Consider the following 15449-nt stretch of genomic DNA (forward strand, 5'->3'; position numbering starts at 1 on the left):
TGGGCAGAGAGCGGGCAGGCTCTGGGGATGCTGCTTCCCGGCCATCGGCCCCCTGAGGTCCCAGACCCTGCTCTCCCGGGTCCAGGACAGAGGCGAGTGGGCCCCGGGAGCTCATGCGAAACCTCAGGGGCTCCCGCAGAGCTTCCCCTCCCTTGGAGCAGCCGCCGGGCTCCCCAAGAACACGAGCCTTTTGTGGGTCAGTTAGGGGCGGTTTAGACCTGTTTGTGGGCAGAGGTGGAGCCTCCTCCCGCCTGTTTGTCCTGCTTGGCCCGGGCCTGGCCCTGCCCGCCTCCTGTGCCCTCGCCCCTTCCCTGGCAGCCAACACCCCCTTTGCCGGGCACTGGGGATTCTGCCGCTTCTGGAGAGGCCCCCGGGGCCCCGGGAACCCGCCTGGGCGCCACAGAGTCACGCTGGGCCCTTCTCGCCGGGCCCGGCCCTGACATCTGCAGACCGTCCTGGCCGCGGTCAGGGGTCACCGGGCCCAGCCCTGCTGCTTCCCCCCCGCTGGGATTTGTCATCCCGTCTCCCCTTCCCTCAGTGGGGCCGGCGCAGGGAGGGCGCTCGGGGGCCAGGCTCCCCCGCTGGGCTCGGCTTCCTCCTACTGCTGAGGGGGCGGCTCTCCGGCCCAGGCGGGACTTGGAAGGGATTGGGGGGGGGGGGGGCTTGGCTCCGAGTTCACGCAGAGATGGGATGCGCAGAACCCGGGTCTCGGCTGGAAGGGACCCGTCCCCGCAGGAGCCCGCTCGAGGACAGATGGCCTGGGGGCCGCGGTGAGGGGGACGGAGCCTGGCTGGGCCCGGCCCGAGGGGCAAAGTCCCGCCAGCCCTGATGGGCTTGGGCAGCTCGCGCCTCCTCCTGGAGCAGGGGGGCAGGGTGGGCAGGTCCCCGTCCCCTGTGGGCCGGCCTCGGGCCGCCCCTCCCCGGAGGGAGACCTTTGTGCCCTGGGCCCCAGGCCCCGATCCTCCCCCGGCCCTCAGCCCTCGCTGGGGAAATGGGTTTTGCCTCAAACTGAGACCTGGGAAAGGCCCTAATTCCGTTCTTTTGTTTATTTTTTTGTCCCTGGGATTAAGTGAAGATCAAATGAGATTTTCCGTATGCGAACAACACGGGCGCACGCAGATAAACACTCAGAGACATCTGGGGGGGGGGGGGGCGGGGGGGGGGGGCTGCTCTGAAGTCCAAGAGACCCCAGCTCGGCCGCGGCTCCTTCGCGGGCAGCGACTCCGGGCGGGTCACGGTTTCCGCGGGTTTGTATCTAACACACCGAGTTATAATCGCGCTGGGGAGAAAAAGCGAGAGGGAGACGGAGGCGGGAAAGCGGGAACGGGACGTGTGACGACACCCGGCCCCCTTGGCTCTCTCCGGGCGCAGGCGGCGCTTCCTGCCCAGAGTCCGTCGGGGTCGCTTCGGAGCCGGACGCGGAGAACGGGCCCTTCTTGTTCTCGCCGTCGCCGCGTCCGGCGTCTTCCTGCTCCTTCCCTCAGCTCCCGTCAGTCTCCCCAGCCTTCCTAGAAGCGGCTCCTGCGTCATTTTTATAGAACGGTCATGATCCGTCCCCTTCTCCTGCCACAGCCTGCCCCCCCCTCCCCCCACAACGGCCGCTCCTTTCCCAGGAAAAACCACAAAGAGGTGCGATAAACGATAAACGCGCACGGGCCCTTTTCCCTCCTTGAGGACTTCCTTGGCACACAGGCCCAGTGCCAGTCTGCCTGGTAACAGCTAAGGAGGGGAGCGGCCAGAGGTGGCCGCTGGTCCTGGGGAGGGCAGGTGCCCGGGGAGGGAGGGCTGTTGCTCAGGGAGGGCAGGTGCCCGGGAAGAGCGGCATTCATGATTGTTACTTCATCAGAAGGTGGAGGGGCCAGAGACAAAGGCCCGGCAAGGGGAAGTTTGTTGAGTCAGCTCAGCCCCGTGAGGGAAAGGCCGGAACAGGGATGCAGCGGATGAGTCACTGGGAAAGGAGGAGGAAGCGATCACCTTTGGGCTGCTCTCGACCCGAGGGACAAAGTGGGGGGTTTCCACCATGGGGCCACTGTGACCATCCAACCCATAAGAGGGCCTGTCCCCTGCTTTGGCTCAACCCCGCCCCCACAGGGCCACAGCAAGGGCAGAGGTGAACAGAAGCTGGAAGTGAGCGTGCACACACACTCACACACACACTTACACACACACACACTCACTGACTGACACACACACACACACACTCACACTGACATACACACACTCACTGACACACACTCACACACACACTCACACCCCCTCCCCAGCTTCTCTGCCCTCCCGGTAACTCGGGACCGACTCCCCGGCCGCTCTGTCCCGTCCTAGGTGGGGCAGCCGCTCCCCCTCAGGACCCTGGCTCCCTCAGAATCACAGGCTTGGAGCCGAGTCCCTCCTTTTCCAGGTAAGGAAACGCCCGGAGGGAGGAAGGACCCGGGGTGGGATTTTAACCCAGGCCTTCCCCACTGAGCCAGCCCTGAGCTGAGAGCCTCGCCCCTCGTGGGCAAGGTGAGGGCTCCCTGCCCCACAACCCCCGGAGACAGGGCGAGGTCTGCTCAGCACGGACTGGAGCCTGAGGACGGGCATCCAAATCCCCGCTGGATTCACCAGCTTCCGAGTCGCCGGCTGTGTGACCTCTCGCCTCAGTTTCCCCTCTGTGAGTGAGGGTGGGCTCATTCAGAAAAGGCTTTGCTGCCACATAGACCCAACAGAGGGGAGAGGTAAGGAGCTTGCTCCTTCGGCTTGAGTAGATTCCAAAGTCAGCATTTATTAAGTCCCTACTGTGTACCAGGCATCCTGCGGGTGCTAAAGGTACAATGAGAAAAATAAAACGCCTTCAGGGAGCGCACAGAGCGGCAGGGGGAGCAGCACAGATTAGAGAGAGAGGAGGAGGGAGAGAGAGAGAGAGAGAGATGGATAAACATAGAAGGATGGACGGATGGATAAACAGATAGATGGAGCTGGTGGAGCATCAAAGACTTCCTATGAAAGGTGGCACTTGAGCTGAATAGTTAAGAAAATGAGTGTTTCTAAGGGATGTGAATAAACAAAAATCCATCAATCAACAAGCATTTATTAAATGCCTAGTGTATACCAGGACAAAAGAGAAATAAAACAATGTCCTCAAGAAGCTTTCACTCTCTGAAGGAGGCAACATGGAGGTACACATAGGAGAGAGAGCAGCACGTGGGATTTCACCGTTAGAGAAAACTCCCAGAAGCACCCTCTCCCAGTACGTCGGCACCCTCTGCCCGTTACCCAGAATTGCCTGTGGCCTGGCGGCGCACGGCCCATAGAAGCTAGAGCAAAGTCTCGAACCTCAGGCCCTGGCTCTCTTCTGTTCTCCCCGAGGGACCGGAAAGGAGCAAGGCTTGGCACAGTCTGCCCGGGGCTGGGGAGGGAGCAGGGGGTCCGCCTGACGAGAGACCAGGAGCTCCTGAACACGATCCCAAAGCACAAATCCCACAGAAATAAGGGCAGAGCTGAACAACTGGCAGGAAGCGCGGCTCCGGGCCAGGGGGAGCGAACAATAAAAATGACAGTTCTCCCTAAAGAACCCGCTTGTTCCGGGATACACCAATCAAACTCCCAGACTTTATAGAGCAAGAGAATAATCAACCTCATCTGGAAGAACAAAAGATGGAGAACTTCAAGGGAATCCAGGAAACCCTGTCCTCGGTTGGCCAGGCCGTGAAACCCACCAGTGGGGGCTCGTGAGCCAGCGTTCTGAGTGGGCCTCAGGCCTGGGGGACTCTGCCTCCCCCAGAGGGAGCCCCCAGATGCCACGAAGGGAGTGGGTGAGAGAGGGGGTCTCTGCGGGCCCTCCTGGCTCTAAGGGGGCTCCTAGGCATTTGTGAGGAGAGAGGCCGGAGGGAGAGCTGTGGCTCCTGGGCCACCTCCTTCTGCCTCCCTTTTAGTCCCTCCCTCCTTGGGTTTGGCTTTGGAAGCTTCGCCTTCCCTCTCCAAAGCACGTTCTTGACTTCTCCCTCCCGAGTTTTCCGGCATCTGAGGCTGGGCCAGACTGGGGCGCTCCCTCTCCCCTCTCCTCTCTCCCTTCTCCCTCCCCCCCCTCCCCGACCCCAGACCCGAGTCCCAGGATGCTCTCGGCCGCCCCAGAAAGGGAGATTTCCGTAAGCTACAAGGCAGAGCTCCCCAGCTGGTCGGGGCCCCCAAGCCCTGGGGCTGCAGCGAGGCAGCGGCCTCCTCCTGCGCAGGAGGAGGATTCTAGGAGCCCGAAAACCCAGGAACCTGGAGTGTCGTCAAAACACTTACACCCACCCCTCCCCCTCCCCTCCTCTTTTCCTTCCCTCTCTCCTTCTGTTTCCCCTCCCCCTCTCCTCTCTTCCCCTCCCCCTCCCTTATTCCTTCTCTCCCCCTCTCCTCTTTCTCTTCCCTCCCCTTTCTGCTCGCCCTCTCTTCCCTTACCCCTAATGCTCTTTTTCTTCCCCCAAACCCCTCCTCTCTCTCTTCTCCTTCCCCCTCCCCCCCTTTCTCATCTTTGTCCCCCTTCCCTTTCCTCCCTCCCCTCCCTCTCTTGTTCTCCCTTTGTCTCTCTTGGTCTCTGTATCTTATCTCGGTCTCTCACCCTGAGCCCAGCACAGCCCCCAAAGGAGCTCCTCCTCATTACTCTCCGGTCTCCTCCCAGAGCAGGCAGGGGCTTCAGAGCCCCCCCCTCCAACTCCACCTGACCAGGAACGCCCCCCCCCTCTTTGCCCGGTGTCCCTGGGGGGTCACCCTGCCCGTTCTCCTCTGGGACGGCTCTGGCCATCTGCCTGACCGGAGCTTAAATGTCAGCCTCTCCCTCCGAGCTCCCCCTTTTTTCTTTTGTTCTCTGTCGAGGTTCGTTTTTTGAGGAGGGGGAGAAAGGGGGCCACATCTCCATCCCCGGCTCCCCGAGGGGAGCATCAGGAAGCCGCAGCTGAGTGTGCCTGTGACCGGCCATTGATCTGTTCCCCACTGGGCAGCTGGGAGCAGAGGGGACATCTGTGGGTGTTTGACCCTGCCTGACCTCTGACCCCAGCGCCTAGGGTTTTATGAGAACCGAGGCACGCTGCCAAAATGGGGCCCTTCCCCGGCACCCAGGCCCCTGCTCCCTTGCCCTCCTCCTCCGCTCCCTGCAAATGTTCCCATGGTCAGAGCATTTCCTGTTGGGAGAGGGAGCAGGGCACATGGGAGGCCTTCCCAGCCCCCTCCCAGGGAGGGCTTCCCCTCCAGGAGAGATGGGCCCTGACAGGGGCTGCCGCCGGGCCCATGGGAGCCTCCTCACCGCTTCCCAGAGGCCACAGGGCCCATGGGAGCCTCCCCACCCCCTCCCAGGGAGGGCCCGTCCAGGAGGGATGGGCCGGGACAGGGGCTGCCTCTGTCCAGCTGGGAATCACAAAACTGCAGAGTCTGACAAGGATCTGGCCACACCCGGGGAGGCTATTTCCTGCTGGAAGGACTGCAGCCCCAGTGCAGGACCTCTGGGTCTAGCTCCCAAACCACACCCCAAACCTGCAGCCTCAGTGGGTTCCTGCCTCTCCACTCTCCTCCCCACGTGCCTTGGCTCCCACCTTCATCCATCTCTCCCACATCCATCGTCTCTCCCCGACCACCGCAGCCGCCTCCCCGGCTCCCGTCTCTCCAATCCACTCTGCACAGTGGCTTCCCCCAAAGTGGCAGCCCTGACTGCACGCCCCCCAAGAAACCCGCCCCCCAAAAGCCCACCTAGGCCCAGTGCCCTCAGCAGCTGCAGTGGGTCATCCCGTGGCCGAGCCACCTGGTCCTCGAGCCTTGCGTTCTTTCCCGTTCCCGGCTCCTTTCCCACTACTCCACTGGGAGCATCCAGCCCAGGGCCCCGTTTGCTGCCCCCCCCCCAGCTCCGGGCTCCCTCCCGGGCGGCTGTCCCTGCCCAGAACATGCTCCCGGCCCTCCTCACCCCCCTTAGGCTCCCCGGCTGCCTTCAAGGCTCAGCTCAGCCTGGGCCCGGGATCTCTCCCCCTGCTCCGATTATCCCGGAGCTCCTCAGTTCCCTGGGCTCCTCTCCCAGAGAATGTAAGCAATCTGACAGGAAAGGCCCCGCTGGGGCCCCGAGCAGAGAGCGCCGCGGATGAACATCTGGCTCACGGCTCACAGCTGGACTGAGCTGCTCCCCCAGCAAGCGAAGGGAAGTCGGGCTTTCTCTGCCCCTGGGCTCCCGTGTTCCAGAAGTGAACCCTCTGGGGATGGCCCCAAAGGCTCTCTTCATATAGAGAGGATCCGAGGAGATTCTCAACACATCCTCAGAGGCAAATAAAATAAGTACCCTTGGCCCAGATGGGGAAACTGAGGCTCAAAAGTCCTTCATATAGAGAGGATCTGAGGAGATTCTCAACACAACCTCAGAGGCAAATAAAATAAGTACCCTTGGCCCAGATGGGGAAACTGAGGCTCAAAAGTCCTTCATATAGAGAGGATCTGAGGAGATTCTCAACGCAACCTCAGAGGTAAATAAAATAAGTACCTTTGGCCCAGATGGGGAAACTGAAGCTCAAAAGTCCTTCATATAGAGAAGATCCAAGGAGATTCTCAACACAATCTCAGAGGTGAGTAAAAAGTACCCTTAGCCCATCTTAGAGATGGAGAAACTGAGGATCAAAAGTAGTTCTCCTAAGGCCAAACAGCCAGTAATTGTCAGTCATGATTCAAACTTGTATCTCACCCGACTCCACTTCTTGTCCTCCAAGCCTCAGGCTCCCCATCTGTAAAACAGGGTGGCAATTATCCAGTCTGCTGGGCTGGGCTGCTATAAAGAAAGATGGCTGCCAACTTTAATGTAGCTTATTATAATTACAGATTTCCTGGTTTTCATGCATTCGTTCATTTAACAAACATACATTAAGTGCCTGCTGTGTGCACCGCTGAAGGAGAGCTGAACCTTTTGGAGCTCACTGTCTCCTAAGGGAGCTTTCCCAACACTGACGGATCTGGGATCTCCTGGAGAGGAGTGCTCCCTCCCAGCCCAAAGACAAGACTAACTGGGAGACTTTTAGAGCCAGAAAACAAAACAAAATAACCTCTGGCTCCAGGAGCCTCCGTTCTAAAGGAGGGGATTTGTGCACATATGTCGCTATACGGACAATAAATCATAAATACACGGTACTTGTGATTTTACAGATAGAATGAGGGAAAACTCCCTTAAGAACAGCCTGGCCAAAGGCACCAAGCTGGAAGGTCGCGGGTCCACAGTCTGCGCAAGAATGGCAGGAAGGTTAGGTCAACCTGCACAGAGGGAGATGAAGATCAGCCGAGGAGAGAGCAAGGGGAGTAATAAATAGGATTAAGCCCAGGTCATGAAGGGTGTTAGAGGCCAAACAGAAGGAAGAAGTAGGGAGCCAGTGAAGTTTAATGAGAGGTAGAGTGAATGCAATCCAAACCTACTCATACCCTCTCAGCCCTCCTGGTCCCTCCCTAACTCCTCCAGGGACTCCCACCCAATATTCTGGAGCCTTCGGATCAGGATGGTTATCCCCCGAGGGGACCATGGGACTGTGCCAGTGGCCCAGAGGGCTTCCACGGTCACTCAGGGCTGGGCTACCTCCTTTTCCATCTGACCCCCCTCTGGTGACATCCTTAGCTCTCTTGCATCATTCTTCTCTGTGACATCCCGCACTCGGGGCCCGCCCTCCATTGGCTGGGGCCCTCCATTGACCTTTGGACAACTTACAACTTCCATTCTTCCCAGAACCCAGCATTCCATGGCTCATGGCCACAGACCATTATCCCTCAAGTACGGTTCTTAACAAGTTGGGCCCTTGTTTGGAGAGGAAGCCTGGAGTGATTAAAACTACTCAAGCCGTTCCCCAAAGGCCACCCAGCCTGCCCTCCTGCTCCTGTTCTCCCAGGGTCCCCTTCCAGCACAGTGCCAGGCCCACACTAAGGCCCCGCTGACCGAACGTTCCATTCGGGTCCCAGCCATTGGCCATTGGCCACATCTGTCGGAAATGCTTCCACTGAAGCAAGGAAGGCTCACAGAACAATGGGCCTTCTTCCTCTAAACACCAGCTCTTCTGCAGGACACCTTTCCAGGCCTCCCTGCCCATCCTCCCCATCCTTCGCCTCTGAAACTCCCAGTCCCTCAAAGTCAGGACTCTAATAGGCACCTAACTATTAAATGTTAACTCTTCCGAGGCAAGGAATGGTTCCCCGCCTCTGGGCTGCTTTGTTTGTTTGTTTTATCCCCAGAGTTCAGCACAATTGATTTGCAAAGTGAACCCAGAATTCTCTGGTGGTCTGGATCTGTGCTTTCCCGATAAAAAGGGGATCTGCTCTGCATGTCTTTGACCCAACACTGACACCACAGGGTCTGTAGCCTAAGGAAATCCTACAGGAGGGAACCCAAGTGTGCAAAGATATTGTAGCAGCTCTTTTTGTGGAGGCAAAGAATTGAAAAATGGGTGGACGCCCATCAAATGGGGAATGACTGAATAAGTTATGGTGTATGGAAGTAATGGAATATTATTGTTCTATAAAAATGATAAACAGGCTGATTTTAGAAAGGCCGGAAAAGATTTACGTGAACTGATGCTGAGAGAATCAAGCAGAACCACAAATACAGTGTATACAGTAATAGCAAAATTATGCAATGATCAACTATGGAAGACTTGGTTCTTGTCAGTGGCTCAGTGATCCAAGGCAATCCAAAAATTCTGAAAAGAAAACACTGTCTGCGTCCAGAGAGAGAATGAATGTAAATCAATGCCTGCCGTGTTCACTTTTTTCTTTTTCTTCTGTTTTTTTTCTTCTTTGTTCTGTTTTTTTTTCCCTTTTGTTCTGATTTTTCTCTTCAAACATGATTCATAAAGAAATATGTATTTTTAAAATGAATATATAACCATAAAAAAGAAAACAATTAAAAAAAAGAATTGTTCAGTGGGTGAATGAGTAGTGGGAGAATGAAATAAATGCCTATAAAAATAAATTAATTTTTAAAAATACAAAAAAAAAAAAAAAAAAAGAAGGAGGAGGAGGAGAAGGATCTGCACTCATTTTGCAATGACGAGTCTGGACAGTTTGCTTAGAGACACTGAAATGCCATACTTGCCAAGTGTCTGATTCCTATAGGATTTGAACCCAGATCTTCCAAAGTCTGTAATCAGTGCATTAGAAAACCTTGGATCTTTTCCTAAGGAAGGAAAGATGGCTCAACTCTTCTTGGCCAGGATAAAGCTTTCACTATCTGCAAAGTCCTGCTGCTTCAAAGGTTCCCAGACAAGGGGGATTCATTCAAGCTTTCACTCAACCCACAAGCATCTATTAATCCACAAGCACTTTTTCTAATCTAAACTCAGCACTGGGGGGTCAGAGATAAATTTGGGATTGGGGGCTGGAGTCCCTGCATTTGGAGGAATGTCTCCCCTCCAGCTGTCCTCTTCCTGTTTGTTCACAAGGAAGCCCTGGAGGCCGAGGGCGGCCTATTATTTAGCCTTGGAAGCTGCTGACCAGCGTCCTCAGCCTTTGTTGGGGACCAGAGTCCGGGCCTGGCCTTGTGCAAAGGGGAAGGAAGAGATGAGGAAGCAGGGGGGGCTGGAGCTTGTGGGGGTGAGAAATCACACGGAGTCCTGAGGGTTATTTCAGGACACAGTGGTCCCTGGAGGTCCAAGAGGGCTGGAGCAGGGCTTTGTGGGAAATGCAGGAGTGCAGAAAATCGTGTCCGCTCCCTGGGGCCCAGGATGGTGAGCCCTGTTGGACCCTCCCAAGGCCTTGGCCACTCCATCCCTGCCTGTGGGATTGTTTTAAGGCCCTGCTGTGTGCCAAACTCAGGGCTGGAGACACAAAGAAAGGCCGAATTGGGGTCCCTGCCCCCTTCTTGGTCTCATGACCTCGCGATTCTGGGATCACTGGCCCTGGAGATGGGCAGACCTGAGAGCTCACTTCTGTAGAGGAAGCAGGCTAAGTGCCCGAGGTCCAGGGCTGGGACACAGGCCCTCGGTCTGCGCCCTCCCCTCCCCCCCCCCCCCATCTCAGATTTAGACCCAGAGCTCACGGGATAAATGCCGTCCCCTCCACCGGGGCCCAAAGAAAATGGGTGTCGACACAATAGGTCAGTGACCTTGCTCGGCTCCAGGACCCCTGGCCCCCATATAGACCCCCTCCTATTCCCCTAGGGAAGGGCCAAGCAGCCCCCGGAGGAAAGGGAGCCAGAGCCCGGCTCATCCTGGCACCTGGCGCCTGAATCTCGGCCTCGTGTTGCAGGGGAGAGGAAGCCGGCCTGCCCACCCGCTCCATTCCCTGCCCCAGCCCAGTCCTGGTGACAAGTGATGCTCTCTGTAGAGGAAAGGAGAGTCAGCGGAAGGAAGGAAGAGGCAAACCCAGTCCCCAGCCTCTTGGGCAGATGGCAGGGCCAGCCTGGGGTGGGGGGGGAGAGAGGGCTCCCCAGTCCGTGGGGAGAGGCAGAGCCCCCAGCCCACGACCAGCCGCTTCCTGGCTACGATGGACCCATCTCCCAGTTTCCCTTAGTCAAGGAAAGCCCAGGGAAATGTCTCTGAGATGTAGGACCACAAGGGAGAAAACCAGACAAATCGGGCAGTAAGCTACCTTGGAAAGATGCCTTTCGTGGGCTACCAAGTGAGCTCAGTTCAAACCCCAGCGCTGACATTTACTGAACTATGTGACTCCCTCTCTCTCTGAGCCTCAGTTTCTCAATCTGTAAAATGGGATAAATGTGTCTTATCTCCTACCAAACTAAGATGTAAAGGAGGCAGAGTAACCAGAATAATGGAGTTGGGGTCAGGAGGACACAGACTCTTACTATGTGACCCTAGCCAAACTATTTCCCCTCTCTGATCCTGTTTTCCCAACTGTAAAATGGGGATTCAGTTTCTCAATCTGTAAAATGGGATAGGTGCGTCTTATCTCCTACCTTACTAAGAGGTAAGGAAGGCAGAGCAACCAAAATAATGGCGTTGGACTCAGGACACAGATTCTTACTATGTGACCCTAGGCAAGCCACTTCCCCATTCTGATCCTATTTTCTCCAACTAAAAGAATGGGAATTCAGTTTCTCAATCTGTAAAATGGATAAGTGCGCCTTATCTCCTACCTTACTAAGAGGTAAGGAAGGTAGATCAGCCAAAATAATGGCGTTGGACTCAGGAGGACACAGACTCTTACTATGTGACCCTAGGCAAGCCACTTCCCCTCTCTGATCCTGTTTTCCCAACTGAAAAATGGGGATAAGCTTACCTGTGTTTCCTACCTAGGAGGATTAGCTGACTAGACTCAGTTTCCACCCTGACACTCATTAACTTGACCATGGACAAGTCCCACCTCTCTGAGCCTTCTTAGATTAAACTCATTAGATAAATTGCTCAATAAGAATTAAGGATCAAAGAGCTCTGGGAAGGGCATCCTCAGGAGGTGTGCTCCCTGGCTAGGGCACCGAGCTTGGGGGAGGGGAGGAGCTGGGTGAGAAGGATCCCTTCCCCCACTCTCCATACCGGAGAGGACGTCCAGCCTCAGCTCCTGGCCCCTCAACTTCCCGAATGAATCTCCCGGGGACAGCAAACGGACACTGTCACATCCTGGAAGCCGTGACTGTCTAGTTCCTGGGCTGAACTGTCAGCTTCCTCTGCATCACAGGGCCTGGGGTTTTAGAGGAAGTTCAGTTCTGCCAAGGATCAGCAGAGTCCTCACCCGACAAAAGGATTCTGGGTCGCCTCCTCTTTGCTAGGGGCCAGGGAGAGGCCGCTGGGAGGAGGAGAAGACAAAATAGGGTGTAAAAATGTGTCAGGGCGGGAACCCAAGGCTAGGGCAAGGTCCAAGGATGAAGGGGGGGAGAGGAAAACAAGAGCTGGGCTTGTTGGGAGCAGGGGTGGGAGGGACAGAGAATTGCCCCCTTTGGCTGGGGCACAGTGTTCGTGAAGAGGAAATGTTGGAAAGGTAGGGAGGGCCATGTTAGATTGTGGAGGGCGAAGAATTAAACTTGACCACTGTGTTCCTGGGAAACTGAATGTAAACAAAACGTATCGTGTACGATAAACTGAACGTAAGGCAAGATTTTGTTAAATAAAAATAATATATGGAATAGTATGAACCAGAAAAACAATTCAGAGCAGCAAGGTAGACAAGAAAACAATAAATACAACGACTGCAACAATGTCCAAGGAAATGAGGGCAAGAACATTGAATGCTGTGTCAAGATTGACCCTAGAGAGAGACCCCTCCCTTGTTTACTCCAGTTCAAAGGACTATGGACGCAGAACATCTTATACTAGCAATCTTATCAGTTGATGGGAGATTTGTTTTTAGTTTAGTGAACGGAGTTGGGGTTTTTCTTTTGTATTTTTTGTTGCAGGAAATAGTTCTCTGGGCAAGGGATGGGGAGAAACATGGGGTGAGGGGTAGAGAAGGTGACGTCAAAAACAAAAATGAAAGGATAGAAAATAAATCTAACATGTTCAGCATAAAAGGGAAGGGGAACAAAAGAAAATGGTTTACACGAGTTATAGAAAGGGCAGCATCCTATTGTAGATAATGATGATGCTAGCAATAATAAGTAGTATTTATAAGAGGCTTTTATGGTTTGCACGGCAAACCACACCTTTATAAATATTATTTCATCTTAACCTCACAACGACCTCTGGGAAGTAGGGGTTATTATCATCCCTAATTTACAGGTGAGGAAACTGAGGCAAAGTCTCTTGGCCACAGTCACACAGCTAGTCAATATGCCTGAGGCAGATCTAGCCTTGGATTTAGCAAGATCTTTCAAATTCTGCTCCTTTCACTCTTCCGGGTCCTTAAGCAACTCAAAGGCTGTGTTACAAAGGAGTTATAGAACAATCTCGATGGAGGAAGTTTCCACCACTAGAATTCTACCAGTGGATGAAATCCATGAATCATCCACTAGCATTTCTTAAGGCTGACAAAGCCTCCCAGTATCTGCAATCGCATCGCCGTAAACTGCAAATCTGTTGGGTAGAGTTTGTCTTTCTTTCTAAAGTGTAGGATATTTGTACACGGCAACAACAATATTATACGACGATCAATTCTGATGGACGTGACTCTTTCCAACAATGAGATGATTGAGGTGGGTTCCAATGATCTTGTGAAGACAGACATCTATGCCCAGGGAGAGAACTGTGGGAACTGAATGTGGATCACAACATGGCATTCTCACTCATTTTGTTGCTCGTTTGCATTTTGTTTTCTTACTCGTTTTCTTTTCTTTTTTGATCTGATCTTTCTTGTGCAGCAAGATCATTGTATAAATGTTTACCTATATTGGATTTAACATATATTTTAACATATATAATATATGTTAGATGACTTGCCATCTAGGGGAGGGGGTGGGGAAAAGGAGGGGAGAATTTGGAACATAAGGCTATGCAAGGATCAGTGTTGAAAAATTATCCATGCATGAGTTGAAAATAAAAAGCTTTAAATTAATAAAAAATAAAGTATATGATAAATCACATAAATAATATGTGATTTTCAAAGCTCTCCTGCCTGTCTATGTATTTGAAGGGGGAAGGGATCGAACTTAGATTTCCTTTTCCTTCTACCTCCCATCAGCCCTTCAAAAGCATCTGGGGAAACCACCCAGATGCAAAGTCTGGTGCTCCGACTGGAGAAGAACACTTTGATTAGCTCTGAAAATCAGAACTGAGTAAGAACAGTATCTGCACCTCTCCCCAGATCAAGCAAAGCTTTTCCAGGGGAGGCCGAATCCCACCCTATACGCTATGAGTTTTTCTCACTGTATCTCTGAATTTGTGTATTATGGAGAATGGGGGGCGTGGGGGAGGGGGAAGGGGAGAAGAGAGGAATCGGCTTCTGGGCGTCTGGATTTGAGAATCAGCTTGGAAGCCACAGGAGAACTGAGTTCCTGCCCAAAGGGAGATAAGGAGGAATGTCACTGGTTCCCCTGGCATCTCGGGAGAGGCAGCCAGGCCGGAGGAGGCTCCAAGCTTCTCTCCAGACACAGATCTAACCGCTGATAATTTAATCTGTCATCCACTATTGGGTTATCAAAACGTTTCCGATAAGTTGAATTTTGCCTCAACCACAAAGAGAAGAAGAATAAAGGCAAAGTTGGGTAGAAAGCTTAATCTCTGCTCGATGGATGTTGGGAAATTTCTAACCCGAGGCTCAAAGAAATTGTGATTGAACTCAAAACTTTTCACCTAAAATAAACTCTCTAAGGAGGAAAAAGGAGAGACTTTTGCCCTTCTTCCTCCCTTGCAGCTGGTAGCTTCTAATTTATACTTGTTTTTTGTAAGGAGATTGGGGGGCGGGGGGGAGGGGAGACAATTGGGATTGACCTCCCCAGCCTCACAGAGTAAGTGTCTGAGGTTAAATTTGAAGTCCTCTTGACTCCAGGGTGGGCACTCTATCCACTGTGCCAGCTAGCCACCCCTGATTTATACCAGGTCGTCGATATGAAACATAGTCACATTTATCCCTAGAAAGGATACAATCAGTCTTTAGGCTCCCAGAATTGCAGAATGCCAGGTACGCAAAGGGATCGTTTTCAAAATCTTATCTCCCCTTAAGCCAGATCCAAGGACCCCCAAATTCCCCTCCCCCTTTCGCCTAATCTCTCAGGTCCCATCCAAACCTTGAAGTCTCCTTATCTGCCAGGTGGAGATAACTGTGCTAATAATGCAGTTCCCAGACTCATGTGGGGAGAGTACTAAGGTCCCAGAAGAATCCTTATTTTCTTTCAAAGCTCCGATTAAATTCACCTTCCGCATGAAGGAATGGGAGGATTTATCACATGTTTCCTGTATGTTGGGCACTGGAAAGCTTAGGAAAAATAGTTCCTGCCCCCACAGAGCTTACAGTCCCCCAGAGAAGAAGGGACTTGGGGGTGAGGCGATTAGAGAAGGGGAAAGGATAAGCATTTATAGGGCACCTACTATGTGCTAAGAGCTTTACAAATAGCTGGGAGAGGGCAGGAGGGGGAGGGGGAGGAAGAGAAGGTCGCTTTCCTGGGAAAGCTGCTCTCTGGAGCCAGCCTGGAGTGGCTTAAACGGGCTAGTTGGGGAGATTCTCTGTCACAAATTAGTTCAGTTGGGCTGACATTGCACAGATGTGTGGCTTAACTCCCCAGGGAGGGAACGCCCCATCTTGGGCGCCAGCCTTGGTCCAGGTAGGAGAATGAGGGTCAGAGGTGGGACCTCAGGGGGTGGTCCAGGGCTCCACGGGCTCCCCCAAAAAACATGTGGTCCCATTTTGTACATTTCATTCCTGTTTATGTACATGAAACATGTGTTTGTTTATTTATAATAGACCGTGAGGTTGTGGACCATAGCCAGGGTGGACAAATCAGCAAGGCTTGTGTTCAAGTTCCAGATCTGCCTCACATCGGCTCCACTGTGTGACTGTGGACAGGTCCCTTAACCTCTCAAAGTTGGTCAGAACTAACTGGCCTTCTCAAATTGTTTGGTCTCAGGATCCCATTTACAGACTTCAAAACAGAGAATTCTCCTCAA

Source organism: Antechinus flavipes, chromosome 6 (assembly GCF_016432865.1).
Source record: "Antechinus flavipes isolate AdamAnt ecotype Samford, QLD, Australia chromosome 6, AdamAnt_v2, whole genome shotgun sequence".
Classification (NCBI taxonomy): Eukaryota; Metazoa; Chordata; class Mammalia; order Dasyuromorphia; family Dasyuridae; genus Antechinus; species Antechinus flavipes.